The sequence below is a fragment of the Plecotus auritus genome, assembly GCF_963455305.1.
Source record: "Plecotus auritus genome assembly, chromosome: 15".
NCBI classification, from domain to species: domain Eukaryota; kingdom Metazoa; phylum Chordata; class Mammalia; order Chiroptera; family Vespertilionidae; genus Plecotus; species Plecotus auritus.
In genome coordinates, this window is record NC_137781.1 from 12,237,911 (window position 1) to 12,253,799 (window position 15,889).

Genomic DNA, 15,889 nt, shown 5'->3' on the forward strand with positions numbered 1-15,889 from the left:
GGACCAAGAATCTGCTGAAGGCTCATCTGGGAGCTGTGTGAGACCAGGAGGAGTTAAGGATGACTCGCAGGTTTTGGCCTGAGCAACTGGAGGAACGGAGTTGCCATTTGCTGAGATAAGTGTCCAGAACAGAGGCTCCCGCCTGCAGGCGCTGCCTGCGATGAGAAATCTGGGGCACCCTGGAGTCCAACCAGAGGGCAAATGGGCAGCTGCCACCAGGAAAGTGCACTGGTCACTGTGTTTTAGGGCAGGACTCAGTCCCTGGGAGGGAGGCTGATAAAAACAAGGCCCCGGGGTCTGAGGCAGGTTACCATGGGATTCTGGCACCCGGGAACCAGACCAGAGCCCAGTTACTGGAGCTGAGGCGCAAGGCCAACAATGGTGACTTGAGGCCAAATGACAGAGTGAGAGGCGGCCTCGGGCCCTCTGGCTCAGATGGGGCTGTGTCCTAGAGACAGGCTGGAGGCTGGCTAGTCAGGGGCCAAGAGGCCCCGGAGCCTGGGAAAGGCTACAACAGAAGCCAGAAACCACAGAGCCATGACTCCATCTGCACCCACAGCTTTTTCAGGGTGATGCTGGCATAGTATAGGCAGACGCTAGCCTTTAACATACTGGGCAGGGCCACAAGGCCAGATCACCATATGAGAAGTCCGGGCGTGCAGAAATCTGAGTCCCTCCAAGAGGAGGGGAAAGGCAGGTCCTGGGAGGGGAAGAGCTGGGGTGCTAGTTTGCCAGTGGACTGTGAAATAAAAGCAAAAAATATTGTGGGGGCCAGACAATAGCAACTGTAGCTACCACTCCACTGTCACCAAAAGGAGAGAAAGCAACCTCCAGGGGAATAGTTCAAACAAGAGGGGAGGGAGCTGCTCTCAGACTGTGATGCTGGAGCTGGCGGGATGCGTGGTTCCACGTAGAAGTGCAAGGTTAAGCAGAGATTAATTTCTGATTGGTCTCAGCAATGTCTCTTGTGCTAAGTTTGTTCTCAGGATCCTAGACACTGACCAAATTGTTTTCCACACACTTTCTTTCCTAGCTTGAGTATAAGACATTCCACCAAAATACAAAGAACTTCTTTATTTGTTTATTTATTTTTAAAATATATTTTTATTGATTTCAGAGAGGAAGGGAGAGGGAGAGATAGAAACATCAATGATGAGAGAGAATCATTGATCGATTGCCTCCTGCACGCCCCCTACTGGGGATTGAGCCTGCAACCCGGGCATGTGCCCTGACCAGGAATCAAATCATGACTTCCTGGTTCATAGATTGATGCTTAACAATTAAGCCACACAAGCCAGGCCAAAGAACTTCTTTGAAAATTAAAGCAAGTACAGGGAGAATATTTGTAGCAGCTCACTGCCTGATGATTTAATATATTTACTTTCATATTTTATTATAAAGATAAGTATTATTTCATGATTTATTATAAAGAGAATCATTTCTGCCCTGGCTGGTGTAGCTCAGCTGGTTGGAGTGTCATTCCGTACACTTAACCGTCGCAGGTTTGTTTCCTAGTCAGGGCACATACCTAGGTTGCGGGTTCGATCCTGGTCCCCAGGTCAGAACATGTGGGGAAAGCAGCAGATTGTTTCTCTCTCACATCAATACTTCTCTCTCTCTCTCCCCTTCCTCCCTCCCTCTCTCTTTAAAAATCAATAAAAATGTCCTCAGGTGAGAATTAAAAAATAACTAGAATCACTTCTATAGTTGGCAATAAAAACGAAATTAAATTTATTTTCTAGAAATGACAGATTAATACATACTATCAAGCAATTAGAAAGAGTAGACCTTTGCTAATCTTCACTTTCATTAATTAGGAAATATCTGTACAAACTCATGTGTTGTTTTTTTTTCGTGTTTTGTTGTTGTTTTCTGTTTTTTCCTTCAATCACATTTCTCTGACAGTCATACATTTTCTATGCATATATGTACACCATAATTTAATGGCCTTTTCAGTTTTGATGAAAGCTCTCTATATTATTATTATTTTTTAAATATATTTTTATTGATTTCAGAGAGGGAAAGAGAGAGAGAAACATCAATGATGAGAGAGAATCATTGATTGGCTGCCTCCTGCACGCCCCCTACTGGGGATCGAGCCTGCAACCCTGGGCATGTGCCCTTGACCGGAATCGAACCTGGGACCCTTTGGTCCGCAGACCGACACTCTATCCACTGAGCCAAACCAGCTAGGGCAAAGCTCTCCTATATTATTATTTTTAAATTTAAAGCAATACATGAGCGGTACTGCAGAGGACGAAGCCCCCGGGAAATGTGCCAGGCAGCCTTGGTCACTCACCAGCCGAGGGACTCAGACCTTGCACAGCAGCCTCAAGGCCCCTGTGATTAAATTCTGTGCTTCAGTAAATATGCAAACTACTTTATGTCATGAACTTTGGAGTCATTCTTGAATAGTCAACACTTGGAATGTTGGATCTGCAAAGGCTAAGGATCTCCTGTAGTTAAGGTAATAAATAGTCAAGTCAAGTCAAGCAGAGTCAACGATTTTGTTAGGTTAAGTTATCTTTGCCAAAAAGCAACAAGGCCACATGTATTAATTACCTTACAAATATTTGTACTCTGACTGAATAAATCTATCTATGGAAATCTATGATCAGAAACACAGATGACTCATACACCAAGGTGTTTATTATTACATTGTTCATAATAAAGAAAAACTGGAATCGCCGAAACTGGTTTGGCTCAGTGGATAGAGCATCGGCCTGCGGACTGAAGGGTCCCGGGTTCGATTCCGGTCAAGGGCATGTACCTTGGTTGCGGGCACATCCCCAGTGGGAGGTGTGCAGGAGGCAGCTGATCGATGTTTCTCTCTCATCGATGTTTCTCTCTCATCGATGTTTCTAGCTCTCTATCCCTCTCCCTTCCTCTCTGTAAAATATCAATAAAACATATATTTTTTAAAAATTAAATATTAAAAAGAAAAACTGGAATCAACCAAAATGTCCAGCATATAGGGAGTGCGTATAAATTATAAGTCATATATGATGAAATATTATTAAGGTATTAAAATTACACTTAGAAAGAATTTTAATAACATAATGACTAAAATGAAGGGTCCGGGTTCGATTCCAGTGAAGGGCACATGCCCGGGTTGCGAGCTCAATCCCCAGTAGGGGGCGTGCAGGAGGCAGCCGATCAATGATTCTCTCTCATCATTGATGTTTCTCTCTCTCTCTCCTGCTCCCTACCTCTCTGAAATCAATAAAAATATATGTATTTTTAAAAAGAGTACCCTTTGTGGCAGACAGGACAGCACCCCAAGACCTGCGGTTCTCAGACTTGTTTCTGCCCCCACACAGAACACACAACTTTCAAATGCAAGCCCTAAGTCTGACAGGTATACCCAGATGAGCACACCCTGGGAGCCTAGGGCTGTCTCCTCCAAGTGCTCTCCAAGCCTCAAAATGGACATGAACGGCACTCAGGTTGTGCTGAGGATAACCCTGACTTAGCTTTAACGACTTTCTAAAAATATATTTTCCTTACTAAAATGACACAATTTGTGCTTATTAGTAAGAACAAATTACCTGGGGCACAACTCATAATGGAGACCCACACTCTGCTGTGGGCGACACCTTGATTGACAGCCACCCAGTGACAATAACACAGCAGCAAGCACTGACTGCCCCAGGCACTGTGCTCAAGCTCATGGGCATCACCCGGCTCACCTTGACCATAACCCTGTGAAACAGATGCTATTCACACCTCTATTTCACAAATATAGAAACAGACGCTTTTATTTTTATTTTTTAAAGATGACCTTTTTTTTTTAATATATTTTTATTGACTTCAGAGAGAGAGATAGAAACATCAATGATGAGAGAGAATCAGTGACCGGCTGCCTCCTGCACACCCCCACTGGGGAGCGAATCCAAAACCCGGGCATGTGCCCCTGACCGGAATCGAACCTGGGACCCTTCAGTCCAAAGGCCAATGCTCTAGCCACTGAGCCAATCCGGCTAGGGCTAGAAACAGATGCTTTTAGACTTAAGTAGAACACTCAGCTGGTAAGTGGCTAGAACCTAAGCCAGGGTCACGTCAAAGTCCAGGGTGTAGTTGGGGCCCTGGACGTGGCAGCGGTGGCAGAGTAATTACAGTGGCCATAGTTAGAATGCCGAGAATGAGAGAAAACGCCTCTAACATGCTCACCTGTGCCAGGCACTGCTCTGAGTGTTAGACACATTAACTCATTTATTCCTCACGACAAAACTCTGATACTGCCATCACCACCATCCTCATTTCACAGGCGAGGACACCGGCAAAGAGATGGTAAGTGATGTGCCCAAGGTCATAAGGCTGGAAAGTGGCAGAAGCCGGAACTGAATCAGAGTCTGACCTTTTGGCCACCATACGATGCAGCGTTGGTATTGCCCCAAAGCTTTTACTTTCAGACAAAACATACACTGGCATGTCAGTCCTCGCGGTATTTCTTTTCAGATAGATCTTTGGTTTCATCCACAGGATGGACTTCTCAGAAGTTCCCACCTCTCCCAACTTCCCTGGCTTAGAACCTTAAAATTAATGGAATATGTCAGCCTTTTAAAGCACCATTTGGAGGCCCGTGCTGACCCTGACTAATGGGGAGCACGTGAAAGGTGGAAGGAGAATGGCAATGTTCCGGTTCTCTCGTTCAAGTTCTCATAGAGGCAGATGTTCCTAATTCAGTGCATGGGCCAGTGTCTCCTCGCCCCTTCCACCATTTCAAAGACCTTTATTCCTGACTGCTAGAAACTCATGGGTTGTCTACTTTTCCCTTTCATCCTGTGAGGCTTCTGTTCAACACATATGGATAGATCCAAAGGAAGGAAAAAGTACTCCTCAAATATGCATTAAAAATGTGACACCCGCATTCCTGGTCACAGCTCCTCTTTTGGGATAGATGCACATTCCAAAGCTATTAAGTCAGCCCCTAACTTTCTGTGATTCTCACTATTTCCTTAGGCAGAAGAGAAGATGCCGCTGGAAGTCAAAACTCAAAGACAGACCAGTGAGCAAATCAAACACAGAGGTGGTAAAAAAGTCACAGCTGCAAAGTGCAAGTGGTTTGGAAGGTAGGGACTCCAAGAAAGAATTTAGGAACTAGGTCAGAAAAATACCGTTTTCTGAAAAAGAAACTGAGACATAACATAAAACAGGTATTAGTAATGGGTGAAAATCTTCCCTGGAAATAATGCCTGCTAAAGTAATGTGTAAATGTGGTCTTTTAAGTCTTATGCAGAAGCCCGAGGTCACGGCCCTATCTCATTATATCTAATAGTAATTGGATAAAAGGGCATTGTTTCAGGGCTGGCAGAGAGCATGCTGTACCCAAGAGCGGGGCTGGCTAAGGTTTATGACTTTGGAAACAAAATTCCTTCTCACTTTTAAGTTTTGAGCAGATGACTATGCCACAAAAGCCACAAACGATGACGAATGGGCCTACACAAACAGAATTTAGCTAGTGGCCTGGGAAGGAATCAGTTATCTTTCCATCCTAGTTCCCTTAACTCCCTCCAGCTCCCAAACCCTTTGGCCCATGCCTCCAGGCCACCCATTACTCAGTTTCTTATTATTATCTGACAATTATTATCCCTATTTTATTATATTTTAATCTTCACCTGATGATATTTTTCCATTGATTTTTAGAGAGTAGAAGGGAGAGAGAAATATTGATGTGAGGAAACACATTGATTGGTTGCCTGCTACCAAGGTACGTGACCTTGACCGGAATGGAACCCGGGACCGTTAAGTCTGCAGGCTGATGCTCTGTCCACTGAGCCAAAACGAATAGGGCTTATTATCCCTATTTTACATGTGAAAAATAGGCTGATAGATGGAAAGAATGCCCAGGTATGTCAAATAACTCCTTTTCTGCCTCTCATCTTGCACCAAGCTACCGAAACATTTTCCACAATTTTATTTGGCTACATTTTACACATTCAGAAAACCAGGCATAAAAAGTTAAGGAAAATGATTTTTAAATATTTAATCTCTCTATATAAAAGCCTAATATGCAAATTGTTCCCTAGGGAGTTTGACCAGGAGACCGGGAGTTCGATCACTCGCTATGACGTGCGCTGACCACCAGGAGTGGTGCGGAATGAAGGGAGGCCCCAGCCGGCAGCCAGAAGGAAGGTCCCGGCCGGCAGCCAGAAGTAAGGTCCCAGCCGGCAGCTGGAAAGTCCTGATCGGCCCTGATCATCGGGCCTGATCATGGGGACCCTACCCATGCACTAATTTTGTGCACTGGGCCTCTAGTTTTTAATATTTAATCCTATCTAGTAAAGAGGGAATAGGCTAATTTACCCTCACGCTGTCGCAAAGATGGCGGCGCCCAGAGCCAATAAGGAGGGACTATGCTAATTAACTGCCCACCCTCAAAGATGGTGGCGCCCACAGCCAATAAGGAGGGAATATGCTAATTGCTGCCCCGCCCTCAAAGATGGTGGCACCCACAACCACAAGATGGCGGCGCCCAGTCCCCTCAGCCCCGCTGGGGTGGCAGGCATGTTCTGCACACCTGCCTCCGGAGTCCCCCAGGTCCCTCAGCCCCCTGGCCGCCCAGGGCCAGCCCAAGGCACAGGCAAGCCTCGGATGGCAGCTGCCCAGCCGCCCAGGCCACCCGAGGCTCGGGTAACCAGGGCCAGCCGAGGCTTGCACTGCCGGCAGTGGCAGCAGCAGAGATGTGATGGGGCGTCGCCTTCCTGATCACCGGGTTGCCTCCCGCCCCTGAGGGCTCCCGGACTGTGAGAGGGGGCAGGCCGGGCTGAGGGACCTCCCATGAATTTTCATGCACTGGGCCTCTAGTATTTAATAAAAGCATAAATAAATGTAAATCATCCCAGGCCAAGAGTTCCTGACAAAGGATGAAAATACATATGAAAAATGAGTGTGAAATATTGGAAATTTTCCCCAGTAAAAACTTTTTTTTTTAAGAAGTAAATGAGAGCATGTGTACATGTTTATTTTTCTCAGGAGGAAGCCATAGCTTTCATCAGATTTCAAAGTAAAGTCTCTTATCTCTTAATTTTCTCTCATGCTTTATAGTGTTTTTCATATAGTTCTTATAAATTTCTTAAGTAAAATAAGTGTTTTGTACATATATACATATTTTAAACTATTATAAATATATTCTTTTCCCCTTTATGTATTATCTAACTTGCAACTGATAACATATCTAATAGTTTTTGTGTGTGTTTTTTTAATATATTTTTATTGATTTCAGAAAGGAAGGGAGAGGGAGAGAGAGATAGAAACATCAATGATGACACAGAAACATTGATCAGCTGCCTCCTGCACACCCCCTACTGGGAATTGAACCCACAACCCAGGCATGTGCCCTTGACTGGAATTGAACCTGGGACCTTTCAGTCAGCAGGCCAACGCTCTATCCACTGAGCCAAACCAGCTAGGGCTCTAATAGGTGTTTTTTTAATAATTTAAAATTTTTTTCAAGTGGTTGCCTTTTTAATTTAAATTTAATTATAATTAAAACTAGTGGCCCAGTGCATGAAATTCGTGCACATTAAAAGGGGATTAATTAGAGGAAATATTTTAATATTGCTATTTGCCCTTTCTCTATAATAGAAAATTAGTAAAATGTATATGAAAATCTTCCTCCTGTCAGAGTCTGGGGTGCACCACAGGACCCAGAGTCAAGTCCCCGCCCACCCACATGCGCCTCAAAAGCGCACGAGACCCAGACCTGGCCGGCTCCCCCCAATTGGGCTAGATCCAGACCCGGCTGGTCCCACACTTGTCAAGCCCCACTGGGCAGGGGGTGCAGCCTCAGGTCCCCTGGCTCGGTGTCAGGGTGTGAGGCGTGGCCTGAGGTCCCCCAGTTCGGCCGGGGCGGGAGTGTGCCTTGAGGTCCCCTATCAAGCCCCGCCGGGCACGGGCTGAAGCATCAGGTCCCCCGTCAAGCCCCACCATGAGGGGGGTTCAGCCTCAGGTCCCCTGGCCCAGTGCCAGGGCAGAGGGCATGGCCTCAGGTCCCCTGGCCCAGTGCCAGGGCAGGAGGTGCGGCCTGAGGTCCCCCGTCAAGCCCTATCGGGCAGGGGGTGTGGCCTGAGGTTTCCTGGCCTGGTGACAGGGCGGGGGGGTGCGGCCTGAGGTCCCCCATCAAGCCCTATCGGGCAGGGGGCGTGGCCTGAGGTTTCCTGGCCTGGTGACAGGGCGGGGGGGTGCGGCCTGAGGTCCCCCATCAAGCCAAGCCAGGTGGGGGGCACCGCCTAAGGTCTCCTGTCAAGCCCCATGGGGGCGGAGTGGGGGGAGAGTGGGGGCGCAGCCTCAGGTCCCTGCTGATTGCTCATTAAGGCTCGTTACAGGAACTTGGCCTCTGCTGTGGGTGCAGCCATCTTGTGTTACGGAAACCCCTGCCTCCGCTGTGGGCACCACCATCTTTGTGGTGGAGTGATGGTCAATTTGCATATTCCCTATTTATTATATAGGATTTTATCAATTATGTTCAGATTCAATTTCTCCTTTTTAACCTACTAAACGTTTCTTTGGCCTAGTATATGATCAGTTTATACATACAACACACATACACACACACACACACACACACACACACAGATACACACATCCGATGAATAAATTGTGAAAACAACTCAAATATGCAACAATAAGGGGGCAATTAAATAAACTGTGGTACGTCCATGTGAAAAAAATATTGTAAGTTATTAGAAATAATGTTTTTGAAGACCATTTAAATATATAGGAAAATGTTCATGACATAAAAGATACAAAAATATACATGCAGTATGCTGCTGATTTTGTTAGAACTATTGAAAGAAAAAAAGCCAAAATGTGAAAAGGGGTGTTATCTGCTTTCTATAATCAGCTAGTCTCAAAATTATAATCAGGAAAAAATGTTATTTTAAAAAATTGTCTATGAATATCTAAAAAGGTATCTGCTGTTTTAGAGAATAAATTTTTGTATATAGTGTTTCTGACTTGACAATGATATCACTTCTTTATCTTTGTTTTGAATATTGGCTCAACCATTATAGCAAATTAAAAATCTATAGCTGTGCTTCTGTCACATGCTCATTTTACTAGGTTTTGCTTCTCATAATTTATTGCAATGTTATTTCATCAGATAAAAGTCAAATAATGCTTTGACAATTACCAAATACATATCCCAACTCCAAAGGGTTTCTGTGAAGATTAAATAATGTATGTAGAAAGCTGAATGCAGTGGCTGGCACAGACATTTACTCAATAAATGTTGGATATTATTACCAGTAGTTTTGAGATGAATATTGGTATTTATGTTTCCATTTGTTTGAATTTAACTGACAGATCTTTTGCCATTTATTTTTTTCTTAAAAAGAATCTTAAAAACTTCAGAGAAAATGCAGCAAAGAAAAGCCACTGAAACTGAACTAGGAGTCAAAGATGACTGTTCTGGTTCTCTTACATATTTGCTATGCAGACTCTAAGCCTCATTATATCCACTCATATAGGTGGTGGGCTTCAAGAGTTAAAACTCATAAACCCTCAGCTATAAATAAGGTGACAAAATTTTGTTAAAATGTAGCAGTCAGGCCCTGGCCGGTTTTGCTCAGTGGATAGAGCGCCGGCCTGCAGACTGAAGGGTCCCGGGTTTGATTCTGGTCAAGGGCATGTGCCCAGGTTGCGGGCTTGATCCCCAGTAGGGGGCGTGCAGGAGGCAACCAATCAATGGTCCTCTCTCATCATTTATGTTTCTATCTCTCTCTCCCTCTCCCTTCCTCTCTGAAAGCAATAAAAACATATATATTTGATTCTCTCTCATCATGGATGTTTCTATCTCTCCCTCTTCCTTCCCCTCTGACATCAGTAAAGATATATTAAAAACAAAAAACGAATGTATTGTTTAAAAATAATAATAATAAATAAATAAAATGTAGCAGTCAGAAATGTATAAAGTGTGATTCATTTTTAGTGGTGAAATCCGAAAGGACTAGGTGGGTTATATAAAGGCTACAAAAGGCTACTACTACACCCAGATAGTCCCATACAGAGAGAAGCCCCCTGTCCCTGTCTCTGTGGCTGACCTTCGGGCTACACAGTCAACAGATGCCCTGGCAGCTGGAACATACTAGAGAACGGTTACCAGAAGAGATAGCCCAGCCCTCCGAGAAGGAGGTAATGCCCACTTCCTCCTCTCTGCCTTCGATGTCCACAAGCCAGGCCCTGCCTAGAGATATGCGGGCTAGGACCCGAGCCATCCTTGACTGATGGCCTGCCCCTTGCTAAGGATTACCAGAAGGCAGTCTGAAAAGCTTGCTTTGATTTACTCATCTGATTAAGTCTGTGTTCTCTGATAAGACCCAATGGGTTACAGGAAAAGAATGTGGTTTGGATTCCACAGGAGGATGGGAAATTGGTCTTTAACCAATATTAAAATAGTACTATGCTTAGCAACTAATGTTGTAGTAAAGATCAAATAAAATAACAGATGTGAAAGCATTTTTGCAAGCTCCCAAGTGATCTAACATGTAAAAGGAAGAGGACTGTGTTTACATAAATAATTATAACCAACTTAACTTGAATCAAAATCTCTGCTTCTGTACCATGTTCATGGATTAGAACAGCGGTCGCCAACCGGTGGTCCGTGAGGTCCGAAAGGTTGGCGACCGCTGGATTAGAAGACTCGGTATTAAGATATCAGCCCTAACCGGTTTGGCTCAGTGGATAGAGCATCAGCCTGCGGACTGAAGGGTCCCGGGTTCGATTCCAGTCAAGGGTATGCACCTTGGTTGCAGGCACATCCCCAGTGGGAGGTGTGCAAGAGGCAGCTGATTGATGTTTCTCTCTCATCGATGTTTCTAACTCTCTATCCCTCTCCCTTCCTCTCTGTAAAAAAATCAATAAAATATATTTAAAAAAAAAAAAAGATATCAATTCTATCCAGCGTGTTCTACAGATTCAATGCGACCCACTTAAAATCCTAGCAGACTCCTTTGTAGAAATCAACAAGCTAATTCTAAAATTTGATGGACAAGTGAAGAAACTAAAACAAGCAGGACAACTTTGAAAAAAACCCACGTGGGAGTATTCCCAGTGCCTGATTCCCAGCCTTCCTAGAAAGGTACAGCAAGCGAGACAGCATGGTGTCAGCAAAAGGACAGACACAGAGACCAGTGGGCCAAAAGAGGCAGTCAGGAAGTAGACCCATACGTACATGGTCAAGCGATTTTCAACAAAATCGTCAAGGCAATTCAGTAAGGAAAGCAAAGCCTTCTCAACAAACGGTGCTGGGACAAGTCAACACCCACATGCAAAAAAAGTGATCCTCAACCCATTACTTTGTCCTACATTTTATTTTTTTAATATATTTTATTGATTTTTTTCAGAGAGGAAGGGAGAGGGACAGAGAGTTAGAAACATCGATGAGAGAGGAACATCAATCAGCTGCCTCCTGCCCACTCCCTACTGGGGATGTGCCCGCAACCAAGGCACGTGCCCCTGGCCGGAATCGAACCTGGGACCCTTCAGTTTGCAGGCCGACGCTCCATCCACTGAGCCAAACTGGCTAGGGCCTATAAAACTTTTAGAAGAACACATAGGAAAAACAAACTTTTTGACCCCAAGTTAAGCAAAGAATTCTTAGAAAAGACACAAAAGGCACAAGTCATAGAACAAAATGATAAATTGGACTTCATCAAAATTAAAAACATCTGCTCTTTAAGACTTTTGTTAAGAAAATGAAAAGACAAGCCACAGACTGGTAGAAAATATTTGCTAAATACATATCAGATAGAGAAATGGCATCCAAAGTATATAAAGAATTCTCATAAGAAAATGAACAACTCAATTTAAAAACTGGACAAAAGATTTGAAGAGACACTTCGCCAAAGAAGATACAAGAATGGCAAATAAGCACATAAAAAGGTGCTCAACGTTATTAATCATTAAGAAAATGCAAATTAAAACCACAATGCATTAGAACGACCAGAATTTTTTTAAATAAAATGCCACCATCTCACATCCATTAGGATGACTACTATTTAAAAAATCCCACCCTAGTTGGTTTGGCTCAGAGGACAGAGCGTTGACCAGCAGACTAAAGGATCCCATGTTTGATTCCGGTCAAGGGCACATGCCGGGGCTGTGGGCTTGATCGCCAGTAGAGAGCATGCAAGTGGCAGCTGATTAGTGATTCTCTCTCATCATTGATGTTTCTATCTCTCTCTCCCTCTCCCTTCCTCTCTGAAATCAATAAAAATATATTTTAAAATAAATAAATAAATAATCCCATAAAATAACGAGTGTTGGGGAGGATGTAGAAAAATTGGAATTCTTGCACACTGTTGGTGAAACTGTAAAATGGTATAGCAACTGTGGAAAACAGTGTGGGAGTTCCTCAAAAAATTAAAAATAGAATTACCATACAATCTATAGCAATCCCACTTCTGGGTATCCACTCAAAAAAAACTGCAATCAAATTACAGCGGGAAGGTTAGGGAGAGGTGGGGGAAATAAGAGATCAACTGAAGGACTTATATGCACGCATATAAGAGTAACCAACGGATGCAAAACACTGGGGGGTGAGGGCATGTATGGGAGTGGGGTGGGGGGGGGCAATGGTAAGATATGTACACATATAATACCTTAATAAAAAAAATAAAGCAAATATTGCAAAAAAAATAAAAAATATAAAAATATATGTATGCATTTTGAGATCATTAAAAAAAAATGCAATCATGTTCTGGAAGAGGTATTTGCACTCCCATGTACACAGCAGCATTATTCACAATAGCCAAGGGGTGGAAGCAACCCAAATGTCCATCAGTGGATGAATGGATAAACAAAATATGGTTTATACGTACATTGGAGTATTATTCAGCCTTAAAAAGGAAGGAAATCCTGTCACATGTTACAGTATGGATAAGCCTTGAGGACATTATGCTAAGTGAAACAGCCAGTCAAAAAAAGGTAAGTACTGCATGATTTCACTTATATGAGGTACCCAGAGTAGTGGAATTCACAAAGACAGAAAAGTAGAATGGTGGTCGCCAGAGGCTTGGGAATGGGAATGGGGAGTTGTTATTTAATGGATACAGAGTTTCAGTTCCATGGCATGAAAAAGTTCTGGAGATTGGTGTGCAACAATGTGAATATACGTTGTTGTTGTTGTTGTTGTTAATTAATTTGAGAAAGAAACATTGATTTCTTGTTCCACTTATTTATGCATTCATTGGTTGATTCTTATATGTGCCCTGACCAGAATCGAACCCATGTGACGATGCTCTAACCAATCGAGCTACTGGGCCAGGATTTGTTCTGTATCTTGATTGTGGTGCAGATTATTCCACACAAAACTATAGACCTAAAAAAGGTCAATTGTACTGTATGTAAATTATACCTAAAAAAAATGTTTACTTAAAAAAAATCACTACTTCTTGGATTCCCTTTTTTCCTCAGTTTGTCAAGAATCCTAGGAAGAGGATTTATTATCAAAACTAGAGGTCTGGTGCATGAAAATTCATGCACGGGGGGAGGGGGGGGAGTCCCTCAGCACGGCCTGCCTCCTCTCACAGTCCGGGAGCCCTCAGGGGCAGGAGGCAACCCGGCGATCAGGGGAAGGCGATGCCCCCATTACACCTCTGCTGCTGCCACTGCCGGCAGCGCAAGCCTCGGCTGGCCCTGTTACCTGAGCCTCGGGTGGCCCTGGGCAGCTGGGCAGCCGCCATCCGAGGATTGCCTGTGCCTTGGGCCAGCCCTGGGCGGCTGGGCAGCCATCATCCGAGACTTGCCTGTGCCTCAGGCTGGACCTGGGCGGCTGGGGGGCTGCGGGGACTGGGGCACTCTGGAGGCAGGCTACCTTTTGGTGCATGGGAGGACATTCAACCAACTGAGCCACGCTGGCCAGGGCCACCACCCTAATTATAATGAATACCATCAGTAGCAGGACAAATGAAAATCACTCACTTAATGATACAAGGACATCACTTCTGTGCTATTCCTGCCAAAAATGCATAATCTGAATCTAATCACAAAAAACATCAGACAAACCCCAACTAAGGGATATTCTTCAAAAGTGGCAAAGCCACAAAGGTGAAAAATAAATTTTTTCATGTCAAAATAAATACTGAAAAACTGTCCCAGACTGAAGGCGACTACAGACAATAATTAAGTACATGAGATTTTGAACTAGACCCTTTTGCTACAGAGGACAGTAATGGGACATTTGATAAAACTTAAATGGGGTTTGAGGATCCGACGGTAACACATTATCGCTGCTCATTTCCTGATTTTAATGGCTCTATTTTGGTTTCATGTAGGACAATGTCCTTGCTTGTAGGAAATACACAGGGAAATATTTTGGGGTGATACAGCATGAGGTCAGCAACTTATTATCGAAGTAGGAAAATTATTTGTATGGTACTTCCAACTTTTCTGTAAGTTTGTGATTGTTTCAGAGTGAAAAAATGTATTCAAGAAAGAATCCTGGGATAGTCAAGGCCTGTCACGTCATCCCATACCCCAATGCAACAGGAGAGGGACAGGACAATGAAATCTGTATTCCTCTAAAATTGACAATAAAGTGCCACAGATTTGGGACCTCAAAAACATCTGCCCTTGACAATGCTTTATTTTCTGAAGCATGAAATCCAGCCCAGCACAGAGGTCTATGTTATTTGGATACGGAATGATCCAATAGGCCAACAGACAAGAGGTTCGATCTACAGAAGTAGACGCTAGCAATGGCGGTATTAAAGTGAGATGCCAATGTATATTAAAGTCAAGATTCCAGTGGAATAGGTACAGATCTGTTCATACTGTACTTTTTATAATCACCGCTATATTTCAGAGTTCCTTTTAGCACTCTTAAACGGAAGTCTCCAATTTAAATAATACTTCTGCATTATGGCACATCATCAAACAAGTCAACCCAGTTTTCACAAGAAAGACAGACTACTTTTAAAATGGAGAGACATCTAGCCCTGGCCAGTTTGGCTCAGTGGATAGAATGTCTTTGGACTGAAGGGTCCCAGGTTCAATTTCGGTCAGGGGCACATGCCCTGGTTGTGGGCTCGATCCCCAGTAGGAGGCAGCCGATCAATGATTCTCTCTCATCATTGATGTTTCTGTCTCTCTCTCCCTCTCCCTTCCTCTCTGAAATCAACAAAAATATTTTTAAAAATAATAATAATAGCCTTAACCGATTTGGCTCAGTGGATAGAGCGTCAGCCTGCAGACTCAAGGGTCCCAGGTTTGATTCCGATCAAGGAAGGGCATGTACCTTGGTTGCGGGCACATACCCAGTAGGGAGTGTGCAGGAGGCAGCTGATCGATGTTTCTAACTCTCTATCCTTCTCCCTTCCTCTCTGTAAAAAATCAATAAAATATATTTAAAAAGTAATAATAATTAATTAATTAAAAAATAAAATACACACTAGATTTCAAAGACTTAACAGGAAAAATAAAAAATGTGAAATATTTCATTAATGTTTTTATATTGAGATGTTGAAACAATAATATTTTGAATATATTGAGTTAAATAATCTATATATGTAAATGCCTAAGTGACTGTTACGACCGGACAACCAGACGACCGGCTGGTAGCTATGACACACACTGACCACCAGGGGGCAGATGCTCAATGCAGGAACTGCCCCTTGGTGGTCAGTGCACGCCCACAGCCAACCTTCCATGGTCCCTCCCCCCAGCCAGCCAGACCAATCAGCTCCAATCAGAACTAGGCAAGACTGCCCTGATTGGCCCTGATCGCAGGCCAGGCTGAGGGACCCCACCCCTGCACCAATTCGTACACCGGGCCTCTCTAGTTATTTAAATAATGTAAGTAAATTTTAATCCACTTGTTATTTTTAATGCAGCTACTGAAAAAACTTAAATCACATATATGGCTCGAATTGTATTTCCACTGAACAGT

General features: G+C 43.7%; 1 protein-coding gene across 2 annotated transcripts in view; it reads right to left on the reverse strand.

Annotated features, from left to right (window-relative positions):
- The window catches only part of CRTC3 (CREB regulated transcription coactivator 3), a 99,819-nt gene that overhangs the window by 73,249 nt on the left and 10,681 nt on the right, over positions 1–15,889 (reverse strand). The gene's annotated exons all lie outside the window — the stretch shown is intronic.